The sequence below is a fragment of the Homalodisca vitripennis genome, chromosome 2 (assembly GCF_021130785.1).
Source record: "Homalodisca vitripennis isolate AUS2020 chromosome 2, UT_GWSS_2.1, whole genome shotgun sequence".
NCBI lineage: Eukaryota > Metazoa > Arthropoda > Insecta > Hemiptera > Cicadellidae > Homalodisca > Homalodisca vitripennis.
In genome coordinates, this window is record NC_060208.1 from 164,017,414 (window position 1) to 164,037,234 (window position 19,821).

Below are 19,821 nucleotides of genomic sequence, written 5' to 3' on the forward strand. Positions count from 1 at the left end.
TTGTGACGTCAGTGCTGATCCAAGTTCTGAATGGATAAAAGAAGGAATTACAAAAGGACTGAAAATTTCACTTAGTCTTTTGATGATTGTTGATGATGATTTGTCTCTGCATGGATAGCGTGAATACTCATAAAAAATAATGAGAATTAATTCGTTTTGATTGACACTGGGCAAAGGTCCTTTAAAACTATATTTTAATTTATAAAGCGAAGATTGAAGAACTCTCTCTTTGTACTATAAAATATAATTTTATTTGTTTTGAGCCGGGAGCGTCTGTAATTTAGTTTTTTGTGGCCCTGGAAAGATGTGGATTCCCATGTAATTGAATATTCCTTTTTGATGGCGGAGGATTCTGAGTATGAAATGTATTGTGCTCTACTTGTAAATGTGCCTTAATCAGTGTGTCATCCCCGTGACAGTCCTTTTGAGGGAGGGGGCATCTCAGCCGTGCCGTGCTTTGTGTGTGACAGGTGAAAACGACTTTGGTGAGTGGCATCATTTCTTTATCCAAACTTTCCTATTTATGTACACCTCCCCCTTTTCTATACGCTTTTGTTGTGAAATTTCTAAAAGATTCATGTGATGTTGCCTCAGATTACCCAAGTAATTGAAAAACCTCGGTTTCAGCTGTACATACTCTATAGCACTACTTCCAAAGAATAGGGCAGTTTTTGTTTTGAACCTGTGACAAAATCTTGTAACTCCATGGTGGAAAAGCTTCTTGTGTATTTCTTTAAAATTAGGCCTGCCTTGAATGGAACCTCACAACCTGGATTTGGTGTCAGCAACTCCATTTTCTGTTCCTGGAGGATAAACAATATGTTTAAAATGAGACAGTTCCAGGGTCCAAGTTTGAATCTTTTTACTCTTTAATTTCCCAGTACTTTTATTGTCAAACCTAAAAGCAATGGATTTTTGATCACTTATGTGCTTAAAGGGTTGCCATTAAGAAATAAAAAATTTCATTAGTATTTTTAAGTAAAAGACATTAGGGTGTCTTGCCTGTGATAGTGTAGATCAGGTGCGTTTATTACCACTGTAAATATCCTGGATAGGTGCCGTAGTTGCAGCAGCTACATTTTCTTTTAATTTTTTAAAGATTTTTACTGATAGCCGTAATAAAGATAGGAAATTTTTAGTGGATGACAGAGGTAATTTCTTCTTGGAAAAGTTTTGAATAAAGCTGAGTAGTGAGCGAAGATGGCTTGACAAGAACATCGAAAGTGAATATCACGGGATATACCCAATTTGAGTAAAGGCAATCTGGATCTGGCCAGATTTTACTTTTTGAAGTGAGGTAGTCCAAGAGGTGAATCAATTCCTGAAAAATGAGCATTTGTCCATTTTTCAGGGGTAAAATGTATTTCTTTGCTTCTTTTAGATATTTTTAGGTACTTTGCTATTTTAAAATTTGAATTGTGATCTGCTTTGTTTATTATCCCAACCTCCACATCATCAAGATACGCTACAGTACACTTTAAATCTTCTTGGATTATTGAGTCTATATTTCTTTGAAAACTATAAACATAATTGTTCATCATCTTCAATTTGGAAGTGGTGATAGGAACTGTAAAGATCAATTGAGCTGATTGTACTATATTTAGAAACCCGTTTTACATTTACCCTTGGTAGTGGGTATGCATCTAGTGTAGTAAAACGTTTATAGTTTGTGAATAGTCAATACACAATCACTACTCTCTTCCATATCCCTTGATACAAGCACATAGGCTCAGCTAGTTTTGTAAAACAGGCAAATGTTTCTTTTATGGATTTAATTGAATCATAAATACTAAACATGCTGTTATTTAGATTTTTGTGCTCTTGTTATGTAATTGCTACCATGAGCGATTGTGTTGAAAGTTTGCATACACACTGAATTAACACTTTCCTTCAAGTATGCCTACATTCAAATGTACGGTAATATGTATTCCTTCAAGTATTTCAAAATCATAGAACTCCTTAATATTAAGAAGTGATCTCATAAAAAGCTAACAAATTCCAATTTTAGGATTCCTCTCCCAGGTCTAAGATGGTTCAAATTCTACTGATGTCTTTTGAGGTGTTCAATAAAATATCATGGAATTTTGCACGGAAATTCGAATGGCCATCACTTTTCTCAAGAGTGAAATGCCATTTAGAAAAGATACCTATAAAGTCCCTGTCATTCAGCAAGAACTTGCGTGCAAATCTTCGAGTAATAGCTTTTATAGGCGAGTTATCTGCATTCTCAACGAAGTAAAGACAAGTCTGCATACACCATTGGAGGTCTCCAAGACATTTAGCTTATCCATGCAGAGCTGCTATACATGGCGATCACCGCTTTATCAGTTGGAACCAGATTACCAGATTTGTGAACTGGATGATATCTTTTCCCGATTCATACAACTTGCTGGTACTAAAGTTAATGTTTAAGCATTGTACTAAACCGGGTTTCAACTGTAAGTACGAGAAAGTTTTCTTTGCCGTCTCTAGCGCTACACGCTACAGTTGCGGCACGAAATTCTGCCAAATATGCAACTGTCAACAACAGCTCTTCTTGTTAGTGTTTTAAGTTTTCGATGAGAGGGTCCACCAGTTTATTATGCTACAACGCCATTGCGTGGAGTTCAAAATGATCTCTTACTAGGACCAAATGAGACCGCTTTTGACAGTAAGGGACAAACTGACGTTGTTTGAGATTATAACACTTTAAAGCATAATATTGCATCAGTGAAAGGATTATATAAAACTCCTAGGTAGTTTAAAACACAGGAAGAGCGTGATTAATTGTTAAGAATCACGTCGTGTGCAGTTTTGATGACGTAGTTATGCGCACATGGAGATGGACGATTCTCGGGCGTAGCTTATCAGTAATAGAATACCTAAATATATTCACTTTAGAAGTATGTTTCACTGTAGGGAAAAATATTATGCTTTCATGCATTCATTTTTGAGTTGTGGTAAAACTTTACTCGTAATAATTTCTGTTTATACAAGTGACATTCATAGACATTAAACTCCACAGTAGCGTTGTTGATTTAGCCGTACGAATCTGCAGTAGAATATTTGATATTGATCGAACTACAATCTAACAGTTTTTTTATCGTAAAACTTTGATTGTTTTACATGAAAAAATAATAAATATAGTTTGTACCTTCTACTTATTAGAACTAATAAAACATAATTCATTCAGTAACTACAAAGCATTGAGGTTCCAGTTGGTAAAGGAATTACTATTTGATTAATTTTATTCATGCGTATTACACAGAGTGCCTCGGGAAGGATATCTATTTTTAAGTGTGATGATATTTTAGAGCTCTATATGAAAATATATGTGATTTTAGGACAATGTATATAATGAATTCTTTGGCCAACATATGCATGAATAATAATTTGGCACCGAGGTTCTTTCACGTCATCCATTAAAAAAGGAAGATCCAGTCATGTGTTGATTCACATTTAATGTGTATATAGCTTATGTTAAAGGGCTTATGTTTTCATATATATATATACATATGAAAAGGGTCTACTTAGGTCAAAAACACTCAACTGATTTTCATTGTGAGTTATGAATTTAGAAAACGTGTATACCATTCTAAGCGATGTGGGCACGCAATATAACATTTTTGCAATATTCAAATCTAAAAGAATAAAAATAAAAAAAATCGTTTTTATCGTTTTATAAAAACATGAAACGATTCGCAGTACTATATTTTGTAGTAAATTTCGAGGTAAGAAAATTTTAAAGATCAAAGTTCTACCTTTAGTGGCGTTTGGTTTGTTTACCACTTGCATGATTTTGTTTTTGTGATAACAAAAGAATGACTGCTTACCTGACATCATTATCTACATATCCCTTTTAGATGAGGGTTGGCACACTGAGGTATAACAGAATTAATACTCGTAATAGTGTCGACAGTGAGTGTTACCAAATTATGTTGTATATAACAGTTAAAGTTGCGTTACATAAGCTTTTGTATTCCGCGAAAATGGTAAGATTGTCTATCTTAATTAATTGTTCACTGAGTTATTCAAATGAGGCAAGCAAACAGAAACAGGTACTAGAAAGAAGATGACCTCGAATTCAACTGTGGGTAGCAGTAAAATACGTATTCTCAGTTCAGTGTCTCTAAAACAGATATACCTACAGGCATTGGTGTTGTTATTATACAGGGTGAGTGGCTCTTGGTGTGACAAAATTTTTTGGGTTATACTGCAATGTAAATATGATACAATGGCGGTTATAAAAAAGTCTAACTCCAAAAATTAGGTCTGAAATGAATTATTTTCAATTTTTCTAAAAAAACCGTGTTTTTGTACGTAAATCTGTGAACTGCACCTCCCTCCACAAGACGTTAATGGAGTCTTGAGAACACAGAAATGACTGGGAAGTCGGCGATCAGGGTAGTGAGCTTGATGTTCTTTGGGCAGCACGCGCATTTCCATAAAAAAAAACCGTAAATAAAGTGCATATCAGCGTATTCTCGTGTAGTGAACTCCATGGCAGCCTACACTTGACTAAATTGAGCAGAAGGACTATTGGAGGTAGAAGTAATTCGTGTGGACACTGGTCTTACAAAACAAGATAAGGAATGAATGTACAATACTGGTGAAAGTGATAAGATAAGGAATTAAAACATTGATAAAGGATGTGACCATAAATCTGTAACTAGCATCCACAAATTATTTTAAACTGCTTTACTTTTTTGTAATATTCAATTCCTTGTTTTATGAGGCAGTTTTATAAAGCATAAAAATTAAGTACAGTTGTTGTTAAATTGTTTTAATCTTTTTGTAACTTGCATGTTTTTTTAATATTCAAACCTATAAAAGTAGGTAACCGAATACTTAACGATGGTCATATGGCATACCATTTTAAAGCGAATTAAATGGCAAAGTTTTTAATATCACTTGACACATTCTTGTGTACAGGGTGTGGTAAAAAGATGTGGTTCAATGATATTTCAGTTTTTCTGAAACTTAGCAACTTTGCCATTTGAATCGACCTGAAGCTTAATTTTCTTTTCTTAACGTTTGAACTGATAACTTTTTCAAACTGAAAATTTAACGGAGAATCTAAACATGATGTAGTTTGCTCACATATGTCTATACGTTGCTGAGAAATATCATACTTACGTACAAAAACACGGGTTTTTTTTAGAAAAACTGAAAATAATTCATTTCAAACCTAATTTTTGGAGTTACACTTTTTTATAACCGCCATTGTATCACTTTTACATTGCATTGTAACCCAAAAACTTTTGTCACACCAAGAGCCACTCACCCTGTATATGAACAATAGTAATTGTGAAGTAATTGTTTTTGTTTGTAAATATTCCCTTTTTTGTTGATGTTTCAATTTTTTGCAAATGATTCCTGATTGAGAAGACTGAACGAGAAAACTGCCATTAAATCTTGAGGAGATTTCACATTATAAATCATTAAATGTAATTGTAATAGTTTTAAGATCTCTTTTTATTTGATTGTTTGTAAAACTATCTATACCTAATTATTTTTATTGTCACAACGACATATTTCACAAAAAAAAAAAAAAAAAAAAAAACATAACAATAATGAATTATTAAAAACGTATAGCAAATTACCAGGTGTAATAGCGTAATATTACTTCAAGAAAGATTTATGTCGAAAATTACTTGCTTCGCTCCACAAGACCTCGAATCCGGTTCTGCCACTTGTATACATATCATATATAGATGATTAGTAAATTTCTAACTTTGAAAGGGCTCCTTCTTGAGGGGTAGTCTGTTGTTTGCACATTATTTTCAATTAAAGGATAATCCATTTCCAATTCCAGTGAAAGGAAATGCTACCGAAGTCGTTGCAATAGTTATTGGTCGCAAACCGAGCGGAATCACTGCTAGAGGGCGGTTGACTGTATTGGACAATGGATCACTTTGAGATGGGACAGTGAACAAGTGACATTACGGCATCTTTTATTTTTAGCCGTATTCAATTTATTCGGATTCTGAAAGATCAGATTAAACAAGGACTAAATTAATAGGCATGATAATTTAAAATTTATTGATTATCTTTATTTGGTACCAGAGGAATGTCATCAACACCATTACACAATTGGCTCAGTCAAAAACGGGTCCTTTGACAGTGTGAAGCCCAATTTTAATTAAAGATTAGTACTATTAAGATAATTAAACACACTTTCTTGCGTACCTTCAATCCATGAACTCCATATTAAGCTTAGTACAATGAAACGACTCCACACAAGACATTCTGAATATATTTGCTTTGGAATGGGTATACTTAAACTGTGTTTTTCACTCTGTATGAATTTGGGAACTGAAAGTATGAAAATAGTTGGAGGTAGTGAGTTGTTGTAAAATAGGAAGGACTCATCATTCATCTTGAATTCGTATATAAAGGATTTTTGTCAATGATATTTTTGGAAAAAGAGTGGGACCGAAGAAAAGTAACGATTAGAATAATTGAGCGCAATCAACTAATTTTAAGTCAGCAAAAAATCGTATTAATTAAACACATGAATCCTTCTGCTCCAAAGTTACGTGGATTCCCTCAAACTGAACAAAAACGCAATACCCGTTAGACCTCAGTACCTTCCCATGAAATGTATAAAAAGATTGAAACGTAACTAAAAGAACATCTCTCATTTCTTAATATATATTTAACAGAAAATATATTTTTAGTTTATAGTGTTATAGTTTATCAGCAAATAAAGAACATCGAGATAAAAAAAAACATCACAATATGATGCATCGTTTAATACAGCAAACTTGACGAAACCATACAATATTAGATGATAATTGGAAATGAATTTATCAAAGGAATCTGTACGAGATGTATACAAATGTGATTCTGCTGGTATATGTATGTAAAATAAAATGTACAGACCCTCATATTATGTTGGCAAAAAATGCCGTCCGTTTATTAAAAGAATCTCTGAATACCAGCAAAAGCCCAAATTAGGCGAAAAATAAAGTTTTACGCAGCATCTTAGTGATAAAAATTACCGTTCAATATTATGAATAAAAACACCGATATTTCTCATTTTCGACAAAAAGGCAGATTAGATTTAAGGACGCACACGAAGGATTCCGTATTTTTAAATCTCATAAAATACGAAACCTGAATATGTAAACCGATTAACTGTTCCTACTTAATTGTCAACCGTCGTTAAAGCATGACAATGACCATGTAGTGACCGAGACAAAATCACAAGAGCTTGGACAGCTATAGTACGAGACATATCATTCCAAGCCTGGCCGTTTGTCTTTATCATTAATCATGAAAAGAAATCTCAATTAATCATTTTAACACTAGTGTTATCGTAAAAAACTAATCTTCTGTACTCGTGCGAAGTTCAAGCAATATATCTCAGACTGAAGTGCATTAAACAACAGTTTATTTGCCGCAATCCAAGCTTGTAATGATATCTATTATATAGTACTATAATAGTACGCACTGGCCGACAAACCTGTATACGCAGTCATTGACAAGAGCTGAAGACAGAGTGGCGAGAAAACAGCTTTTTATGTTGTCAAAGATTAACCTTAAGGAATTTAAAATATAACAATCGTCTGGCATATAACAAATTAAAACATTGTCTTAATATACTTTGTTATATTTGTTGACTGTTAATAAATAGCTGAAGCTCAAAGTTATGCAAATTTATTCTGTGGTATGTATTTTATTTATGGTGTACAAATGACTAACTTACTTAGCCAAGTAAACAAAACCAATTTACTTTCTTTTGCCTTGATTAAATACATTTGAATCTTCAACAGAGCTGTGCTTACTATAACATGAGCAATACAATATTTTTTAAATTCTTAGGTTAAGAAAAAAATAGAGATATATTAAATATAATCAATTTTTTGGTCCTGTAAAGTCAAATATCTTCACACAAGTAATGGCCGAAGTAATTTATAAACGTGCAATTTTCAATGCATTGACTAAAATAATAATAAAAATAATTTGTGTTTGAAAGGAATAATTTGTGATATTCATGTTTAAACGATGAACCAGATATCAAACTTTATTTTACAACTTTCCTTTCTGTTTCATCCACTCACTTGCTTGAGCCTGACAATAATCAAAGGTATGAAATCAGAAGTTATGAGACAAAACAGTCTGAGACAGCGAATTGCTGGAATACCGAATAGGAGTTAAGGTCGACAGGAATGAAGGTTTGGTGTGCGGTAATGTTATTCGCTCATGTAATGTTATGTAGGAAGTGCGATATTATTAATTCTGCTTCGAGAGCTTTCCTTTCCGTGCGAACACAAAGCGGAAATTTCCTGATAGTACACAATTGTTTGAAACCTTTGATGATCACTTCATAGAAATATAGTTAATTGATGATTAAAGCTAGTATTTACAGAAAATATAATTGGTTTAACTATGTATGAAGATGTGAATATTACAATTATAAAACTAAAGTAGACAAAAGATAAAAGTTGTTTATTGCAGTAAATACAGTTATACTCTTTTTTGACGTGACAACGTCTTAAATTAGGTTGCGGCTCGGAGTCACTCATGAAAAAGTGTAACGCCCGGTAACGTTACGATGCCCGTCCAGTGGGTCCGCCGCACGGGATCCGCACGGGATAAAGCAGATAACTGTGGGTCCGCCGCACGGGATAAAGCAGATAACTATGTTTATTCGTGAAAATGTGGAGTGCTTAGATTCGTCATTTACAACAACTACAACAATAAAGGTAAATAATTGTACACTGATATTTCATTATCGTAAACTATGATTGATTGATTAATTGTTAGATTGACACAAAAGTTGAGAAACTGAGTTTATAGGTTATGTCATACTATTGACAAATGTTGATAGTGTTAAGTAAATTATTAGTTTAAATCACTCTGCAATCAATCGTAATTCAGTCGATTGAGAAGAAACAGCGCGTATTGCTAGTCAAACATTTAAAATAACAAATTATAACCTCTAACCTGTCATAACAGTGCGACCAAACAAACGAACTAAACCGACCAATCACCACGCGCGGAGTTAGAATTTAACTGTGTTTAGCAAGAATTTCAAATTCCAATTTTAGTAAATGTTTTATTCAACTTTACCATTTACAATAACAAATTTTAATTAATTTCAAATTATGTACAATGTTTTAGTAAACAAAATATATTTCTATAGTTAAAATTTGTGCAATTCTTATTTTCATTCAATTCCTTGTTCCTATTGTGCAATTTAATAATATTCATATCAATAAATATTCTACCGAGAAAAAGACGTTGTCACGTAAAATCTTCGCCCGTAAAACCGACTTTACAGGCAACCATAATTTTTTTTTTATCCTTAATATACACTAATGGTGTTTACACTTAAAATGTACAATAATTACTTACGTATTAAATACATTGAGATATTTTACCCTCGCTGTGAAGACTCCTCTGCAGTGAATAAATGTTAAACTGTAAACTTTTAATTTTATTAGTAATGTTTCAATGTAATGAGAATCGGTAAAATAGTCTAATAGTAGGCCTAATGAATTTCGTGTACTTTCTTAAATATTCTCAGATTATTACTATATATTTTTCCAAATAGCACAGCAAGTATGGATTACCAAAAATGTACTGTTTGTTGTATATATTTTGAGAGGATTCCTTCTACACCATTGTCATTTTTGAAGTGTCAGAATTGAAACCACGATCTCTCGGTTACAGAGCTGTAACTTTACAGCTACGTTACGGTGATGTCACGATTTGAAAATATTAATATATTTTACAAGTTCTATAAAACTCTGTTTAAAAACGGCTTCTTTGAAATGTACCTATAAACATTTTATATGTTTATTCGTATACGACGTTACAAAATGAATGGCTTAGACCTATATCAAAATTTTGAATTAAATATAAAAAACTGTATAAAGTATATTTAGTATAATGTATACGATACTCACTTCCGAATGTATCGCCTTAATAAAAACGTGATCTTGTAAGAAACACGTCTTGTGGCGTGTCCCGGAGAAACACGCGTCGAGGACTCAAATATTGGCTCTGTCTCAAGCAATAACAGTTCGAAATCAGATGTTGTTTGTTATCCTACGCGTGACCGATTGTTTTCGGATGAATCAGACGCCATATTGTTAGTACGTAATTCCATGTTTGAATGTACTCACCGTCTGGATTTTAGTCCATTTAATGACCATGATGAGGTGGCAGTCTGTGTAGCACAATGCCGATTACATGAGAATGCACGTGTGTTCCTCAAGTGCTCATGGTATCCTAGCAATGGAACAATGGTAGTCGATAACGATCCATTTGGAGAGCCAAATCTCTTAAGACTTGGTGCAGCGATTCAGTCTCAGTTCCACGATTCATTCCAATGCACATTGTTAATATCTGAGAGCTTGGATAGATCTTCGTCATTGGGACGACAGTTACTGATGACACGCCTACTGTAGTTAGCTCAGTGCAACAAGATTAGATGAAGTGCTGGGATGAAAATTTCATTCTCTGTTCCTGTTATCTCTGGGATGTTCGTGTCAATTTGTCAGCTAGGCGAGGTCGATCGGTAACATCTGTGATGGGTTTACTGAGTTTCAACCATCCATGATATATATGATGGATTACGAAAATTGGTTTGTTCAGTATTTATTACCAGACTCAAAAGCCCTAGAATTTGTGTTAGAGTCCGTCCACAAGCTGCAAATTTGTGTAGCCAAACGCCGTTGTTTCAAAAGATTAAGATCACTCCCAATACCCGCAATTGTCCTCCAGGATGCTTAAAAATACCTTGCTACCAACGAAAGGTAAAGATTTTTGTTCTAATTGGTTCTCTTATAAAACGTATCTCTACGTTTGAATAATTAAAATATCTATCTAATGATTTATCATGAAAACATAACTCTCAATGTAGTTAGTTGTTATGTTAAACCATACAATATAGGCATAATACATGGAATTCACTAAATTTACATATAGGTAGTATTTTTTATTTTTGTAGTTAAGATAGTACAGCTTTCTGCTTTGTATTCTTGATGGAAGTGAGTAGGTTTTAATGGAAAAGACATTTTTCATACTTCCACATTTTAATTTATTTAAAAAGCGCTTGGAAGCATGAAAAATATCTTTTCCATTAAAAGATAGTACAGGACAAATTGTATTTACTCTATGGGAGAGATGTGATGTCAGTATGAAATCAGCGAGAAGAGAATATTGGTGCATTTAAATACAATCTTTACTATCTCTTTGATGCTGAACTGATTCAATTTTTCAACCGCGTTGAATTCAATCCTTCGGATCATATCCTCTATTAATATTTTTGAAATAATTCTGACAACAATGTTCAAAAATAGAGATTAATTTCTGCAATTTCATTGTTGGTTAAAATATATTTTTGGCAATTTTTACGTTGGAGTACATATTGTAACCAGATAGAACTAAATCTAGATAGTAGGGGAGATCTGATTCGTGTAGAAATTGTCAATATTAATTTGTATCCACAGTTCCAGAGCGATGTGCTGATGTGTAAGAAGCATATACTGATACAATGCACACTTATGATGGGGTTTTCCTTTTGCATACAACGCAACGAAAGGAACTTATTCATCGAGCATTTCTAATTACGGTCTTGTGTGAACAAACAACTAATGCCCTTTTTTTTATACACATTCTACTTTGGTGATCCCTTCTTGTTCTATGATATGAAATGTGTAATAACAAATTCATATTTTACCCACAGACGAAGAAACCTGCTTCCACTGAATCAGCTGGAGATCGTTCTTTCCCACTAATATTATAAATGCAAAAGTTTGAATGTTTGGATATTTGGATGTTTGTATGCTTAGATGTTTGGAGGTTTGTCCACGAATCACGCTGAAACTGCTATACGGATTGTGCTGAAATTTGGAACAGGTATAGGTTTTGGTGTGAATTAACACTTAGAGTGCTTTTTACCACCCATAACACATTCATTTCACCAAATAAAGTCAAATTCAAATTATTTGTTTAAATTCGAATGTTATGATATTGGAGTGTTTTACATTGGATCCGGCAGATTTCTATAAATTGAACTGATACTTAACAACTGTTATCACTTTCAGCTGAAGTTCATCAAAGAGGCAGAAACATGTTTACATTTAAATTTTAGTAAATATTGAATTAGTGTAAAGTGCTTAATCAATAGTGTAATGCAGATTGCAAACACGAAGTTATTTAATTTTAAATTTAGATTGCGCCAATGGTCAATAATCCATCTAATACAATATAAATGCTATTTATAAGCTGTTATAACAGCTGGATTTGTATAACTGTTGGATTTGTATAAAGCTGTGAATGTTTGCACATAACGTAATCTAATCTGGTTAGTTCCTTTAACATTGTGTATGGCCTTTTTACTGTAGTTATTGAAAAGCAAATGGAGATAACATTGCCCTAATACTTGAAGCATATACCCCTAATACATATTTAGTGATCGGTAAAAATATCAAAATCACTTAATCATAAAAATTTAACCTAAGTTAGATTCCGAAACCAACATATGAGACCATTGTTTTGGTTAGTGCAACAGCATAAATCAATTGTGGAACTGTAAATAGATTAGACCGGGGGTGAATTTAAACGACGAGAGCAGACCCATATTGACCGCAGCAACTTTTTAGTTGTACAATACACTTTCGTCATTGGGATAAAAAGGCTAACTCTTATTGTTACTGAAGCCATCGAAAAACTTCAATAAAATATCATGGAATGTGGGAGGGAAATACTAATCTTATAAAAACTGTTTCTCTTTACGACTTCAGGATCCCAAAACTCTGTTCTTTAAACTTAAATCTAAATTGGATCAGAAGATTGGAATAGCTTTGAGTGACTATCGATTATCTCTAGACTGTTTATTATGTCAATTATGTCATAGAAAAAGAATACATAGATATATTGTCCAGTTTTTCAACAGAAATTGCGTGCGAAGCAGCGGGTAACTGCTAGTCATTATATAAACTAATAATTTGTATTTAAGTCATAATACGATTTCTAACTATACAGCATCGTTCAATGATGTTGAAAATATATTTCAGATCCTCCAAAAGGATGCTGAAAATATTGTTTATATGGATGTTTTAGTGTTACCGTATCCAGACTTTTTATAAATTTATCAATCCACCCTCGTAAATATTGTGAAACAGAGCGTACGAGTATCTACAGTAATTGGATTTGTAAAAAAATGAAGCACCATACATATAAAAAAATAAAATTTATAATAAAAAATTTTCTGTGTTATACGTATAATTCTACTAGCATAGCATACTCATTTTTATCGTCTAATATCCGTCATTTTATGTTAAAAATAACTTTCAAAAATAAATAAAACTAAATTTTGGTATTTTTAACTTTAGCTATTTGCCGAATGCAGACAATAAGACTGTTTTTCTACTACTTCTAATCAGTCTCGCTCTTCTTATGCTGCATTTGTTCCTCATCTAGAAAAGCAATGACGTCATATAGAACAGTGAAGGGGAGGACCTTCCTTCTAACCTGTGGATTCAACCTTCATCTTGTACAATACAGTAGTTTCAGATCAGTATCTTATGATAAGAACTAGTAATTTTGTGCAGAAAATAGGACAGAAAAAATACAAATAGGAATGAATCTAACTGATTACTTAACTTTAAACAAGGTTTCCAAACCAATAGTTTGGTCTCACCAAAACCTTAAGAGTCGAACTTAGTTCAATGATACCCCGTAACAACAATGTTACACTGCGAACACTTTTAGGCTCTTATTTTTCCAAACGGTTTTCATTGTTTTAAAATGTATACCTTATACATATTGAAACGATGATGACAACAAATTTCAATTTTTTTATTGAATACCCATTAAATGTATCGAAAAACTAAAAGTTTTTTGTGTGTATCAATCATAATACCTGTACCTTTATAATGAGACACACAACTTCCATAAATCTAAGAAAATAAGGCAATCTAGTGGTCTCTATTCATTATAATATGTTTTGTTAAGCATATAATCATTAAAACATTTTTACATTTCTAATTTTTAATAATTGACTTAAGTATTAATATCATAAGTTGTTATACACGAAGTAAAACAAATATTCTAATAAAACAGCTACAGTTAAGTTGTGATTGAATATAAACTTGACCAGAGTGACATCGTACGTTGTTAGTATTCAAGAATTCTTTGATTATTCAGTAAATACGTACTAAAAATAATATTTGAACTCAAGAACTAAAAAACTAATAAACTCTGCAACCTTTCGCGAATAAAACAAATCTATCAACGGGGAGACAAAACACAGTGTATATTGATTAGGCCCTCTTCCTGACAGGCTAGCCTTACTCGACTCTCTTTGTTGTGGAGTGCCGCCAGAAACTAGTAATTTAATTTTTTTATTGGACGTGTTATATTTTCAAGGATTTATTGAAACCTTTCTAAACACTTTTCTGAGTTCTTATAAACTGTAAGTTGCTATTACTTAGTGAAACGAAAATATTTGTAAAATCGCCAACGATTGGGGGAAGGGAATTCACCTTTGTCGATGTTTAGTTTCTTTGATTCTCTCAAAATAGAGTAAATAAACAAAACAATAAATGCAGGAAGTAAATATGAAATTTAAGCAAAGGCATTATTTTTATACTTTTTTCTCTCGAGTTTAACAGTGTCTTGATTTTTAACATTGTTATATAATTATTTTAATAGTGTATATTGTAAAATAAAAAAATATTTCATAATATTTTAGACTACGGTCTTTGTGGTTTTTTTGGCAACAAATTTGTATTATATCCAATCATTCTATAAATTGTCATAACTTTTATAACTTCAACCTTTTGTAGCCTAAAAATTTTAAAATACTTTAAAAGCTGTACAGCAGGTTATAATGTACATTTCATCATGATCACATACAATGCAATTGTGCGAAGAGGTTTTATCTTTGCACATTATTCCAATTATGGATGGTATATAGTTTTACCAACTTATTAATATCGTTTTATACTTCTTTTCCGTGTTATATCAAAAAATGAAAAAAAAAAAAAAAAAAAAAAAAAAAAAAACACTTAATGACATTATGCACTCGCTTCATTTCTAAAAAAAATATAATACCTTTGATACAGGTATTATTAATAACTGAATGTAGTGCAACTTTCAAAAAGTTAATCCTTTTAAGCAAACGTATGTGCTCTATTAGTTTCATTACCTTTTTGAGAGTTTTTGTACTTTGTTACGTGTTAAACTTGTCCGATACGATTGATTTCAAGTTTGATACTTTGAAACTTAAAATAAAGAAATGTTTAGCAATAACTATGAAATGAAAATATTTTTCCAGAACAAGATCGCGTTTCTCGTGTGAGGTGTAGCCGAACACGGAAATAAAGCAATCGTGCACTGGCATTGCTTTTCAGGTGAGTTGCAAACGATAATTTTGTTTATAATTGTATCTATGATTTTTTATAAGGATTTCTTTTTCTATGCGTATGTCACCACTTTTCTAGACTTGCTTGGATATTATTATTTTTCTGTGTAATATCATAACAGGTTTATACCATTTTCAACCGTCCTATAAAAAATATTACATAAAACTATTCCAGTTTTCATAGTCTTTGAAAATATCTATTAAATATAATACTCATTAGTTTTGTTGAATGTTTTTAAATACATTTTGGATCGGATGATAGATAACTGTGGTACTTTGGGATGAGTGACAAAACTGAGAATCAAACATAATTTCATTACTTCTGCACATAAAATTCATTATATGGAAATAATTCTGTAGAATATTACTCCCTAAGGGCTATGGCCCGAATTCTATCAGATGTAATGAATGACTCATGAAAGGTAATTCACTATAACTGATGCAAATGATGTAACGTGATTGAAGTATAACCATTTAATTCTCAGTAAAACAACTCACTTTAACTATATTAGCCTACTCTGAAAACAATGGTACGCTTTTTCCTGCTGTACATATTAAAAATAGTATTCAAAATGATTGTTAAGCAGTTTTTACTCTCACAACAATTTCACGACTTAAAAATACCTTAAATACTATCAATAGATCGTACGTTTGAAATCAGTTTTTTTAAATTTAGTTAGAAACATACGTATAGTAACAATGTTTTTTTTTATTTAACAAGACAATATTTTGCTAGCATGAGCATAAATTTCTTACCATAAACAATAATTTTTAATTATATGATTAAGAACCAAGAAAAATAGGGGAAGTTAATTGACATGCACTGCCACAAAACTTTTATGAATATGAGAACAAATGAATACAAAGAGTTAAATTATTGGTGTACTAATACAATGATTAGAATAACGAATATTTTGAAGTCTATTCTTTTTTTGAAAATCCTTCTAGGCTGCGACCCACTAGTTTCTTAAGTTGGAAAAAATTCCATCATGGTCTCTAAAGTTCCATTACTGAAAACAAATGTTATTAATTGAAAGAGTCTGTTAAATGTAATCAACTGTTCTGTGTAGTACGTTTTATGCACAACCATATTATATGCTTAATTAATTTATCACTGTTTTCAATGTTTAAATTTTTAGCCTTGAACCGTTTTTAAGCACAGAGTAAGAAAATGTTTAAGTTTAATTTAAAAATACTTTTGTCTATACGTTTTAGCAAATAAATGTCAAGTATCAGTGCTTTGGTCAGTTCTGTAATGAAGATATCAAAGACAAAATTACCATCCTAATTTTAATATAAATTCAAAAACTATAAGTTTGCTATAAAACCCTTCTTCGTTGTATTTGGACAGAAGTAGGCTTCTCAGACCTGCTTATGAATCGATCATCTTCGTAGTTGTGGCACCAGTAATATTTTAGAGTTTAAGTAAATCATATTGGCCGAAAGTAGACGCTTTATGACAGAAGTAGGCTTCTCAGACCTGCTTATGTATCGATCATCTTGGTCAGTTGTGGCACCAGAAATATTTTAGTGTTTAAGTCAATTATAATGCCGATAGTAGACGCTTTATGACAGAAGTAGGGTTTATAGACATGTGTACATACATATATTTTCTTGATCGTGGCAACAAGATAAGCTAAACATTGGCGTCGGATATACAATTCAATCGAAACAGAAGTGTAAAGCCTTCGAAATTGCGTGCGAAGCTGCAGGTAGCTGTTAGGTAAATATAATATTGAGTATCGTTTGTTCTCCAAAAATGCTCTAACGTTATGCATAAGTGTTCGTTCGACTTAATTTTTGTTCAATACATAATACATAATATATAATACGTATATAATATTTGGTTGCGTTACTTTTCATAAAACTCACTTCCTGAAGTACTGTAAAAAGCCTCATTTTAATAATCATACATTTTAAAGTTTGGTTACAAATTTACCCAAATTACCTACTTTGAATGCTTTCTCATTCCTTGTGGAGTGATTTAAAATGTGTTTCTAGAAAATTTACCTTAAAAAGGCTGTGAGTTGGAAATTAACAAAACTTGACCTGTCAAAAATAATCTGACCACCTTAACTGCATTACCTAAATCCTTAGTACTTAGTACAAAAAATACTCAGTACAGTCTGTGGACCAATCAAAGGAGCCTGATTTTTTCCTTTAGCACGGATGCATCTGTGAGAGCCGTCACTAATATTGCAAGCCCTAAAATTGAAATTAACTTTCAATAAAAAAAATACGAGATAGTTTTTACTTTAGCTTTTATTTTTACCGTCTTCATGGTGCACCACATCATATAAAACAAAATAAGAGAGAAGCTCCGTTTTCAGAGAAGCTTAACATTTCAAGGTTAACAGTAGTGCATTTATCATAGGTAAGATAACAAACACGATTTAAATATTACTTCATTTTCGTAAGTTAAGAATTAAAATAGTTTAGTAACATCTGATAAAGCGTTCTTCATGGTATTGTATTAGCGCTCTTTACAGTACGAGTAGCTGGATATACCTCATAACAATAGGCTGATCATTTATCTAACTCATATAAACCCAAGAACTGGAGGAATTTACAAGATGTCGACTAGTTTCTGAAGGTAATTGCTGCCTCAATAGTGGAACTATGAGCACGTATTAGTTGGTTTAGAAGTGTATAAAATATTATAAAATACCACTGACATCTGGTGAATTATAAAAATAACGCGAAGTAATTTAACCTTAAAAGACAAAATAATGTCCTAATTATACGTGCAAGTGAAGATTTATGTGCAATTGGTCATAAATGGCACACTCCGATATTAAAAACATAGTTTATATGTTCTATATCCATATCCGTAAGCAATGTATTTACGAATACTATCTATATGCGTATAATTGTATCTATGTAATTTTTATTGTTCCATTCGATTCGGTTAGATCAATAACAACCCCTTACAATAAAAAAAGAGTTCACGTTACCTACATCGTTCAACATCACGTTTATTAATTATTTTCATATTCATTCTGAGGAGGGTGAAAGTCAAATTTAAAACTCATAACTGCACTGTAGGTGATTTTATTATACATTTCTGAATTATCTTTGAATAATTTAATAGTTATTGAATGATAGCGAGAAAGGTAGTTACTATTTGGGAATTGTGGCAAAGCATAAGTGAATAATTAATTAAATATGACATCATTTCTTCGTTTATGTTATTAAGTACCCAAGATTCAATATCATATAGTTTTATTTTCTTTACAATCACTTAAATATTCTCAGCTATATGTATTATGCTGCTTACTACGTATATACATACCTGCCTGCAATTATATTATTATATAAAATTAAACCATAACTATTAGCAAATACAAGTAGTAAATACAACGTCTCTTGAGACGTTTTAAGGAACGTATGCAAAATTTAGTTTTACAAGAAATGAATTTGGGGGAAAATATTTGTAATGTGTAAATGTACATGATAAATATACTATAGGCTACACTATTAAGATATTGTATTGTTAAGAAATAACACCAACAACGGCAACAGTTCAAGAGCAGAGCACTAGTGCCTTATTCTAGATGTCTTCTTCTTAAGGGCTCAACAAGAAAAATTGTTTTCCCAGTGATGGAGGCAACGAAGAATACAGTTCCATCTCTGGGTTACCGATGAGACCCGTACAATACACTCTTAGTTGAGACACCTCACGTCTCAGATACATTACTCTTTTTGACGTAATAATAAAAGGAAAGTGACATTTAAAATTCAACGCAAGGAAAAATGTTAACAATTTATTGTTATCAGATAACATGCTCACAGATTATATAACCAATTGTTGATGGTCTGTAAACAAATGCACGATCCACTCGAAAACAGTAGTCCATGCAGGTGTCTAAATAGTTTCATGCAGTATATTATTCATTCAATATGAAACCTTATCATATTTTAAAATGTAGCAAAATAAATAATAGGTCAACACAATGTATTATTTTGGTCACAGTAAAGTAATATAATCATATATTTTATATTTTAATTTCTTAAAAAATAACAGATGTGTATTAAAACTGTGTTTGTTAATTTTATTGAGGTATGTTTGATGTACTTTTTAAATGTTTTGTATTTTGATATTTTATAGTAGTAATATTATAAATTTTATTTTATAATATGGATGTAAAAAAATTAAATTATTTTAAACTAAGATATAGGGGAAGTGTGCTTAAGTTGCACCATGTGCCTAAAATGCACCTCTGGTGTTTTGGCAAAATGAACAGACCATACAGTGGCTCCACGAGGTACCAAGGTGAAGCTCTAACAGTAAAAAAGTCACGCCACTCACTTGGGTTAATGAGGGATTGATTGCCGTTCGTATAAAAAACTTTTCGTTTATTTCACAGTGCGCGTGATATTTTTGGTGATTTTGAGTTTATGGTACCACGATCAGGTGAAGGGTGAATACAATTCTTATTATATCACTATATAGTAGG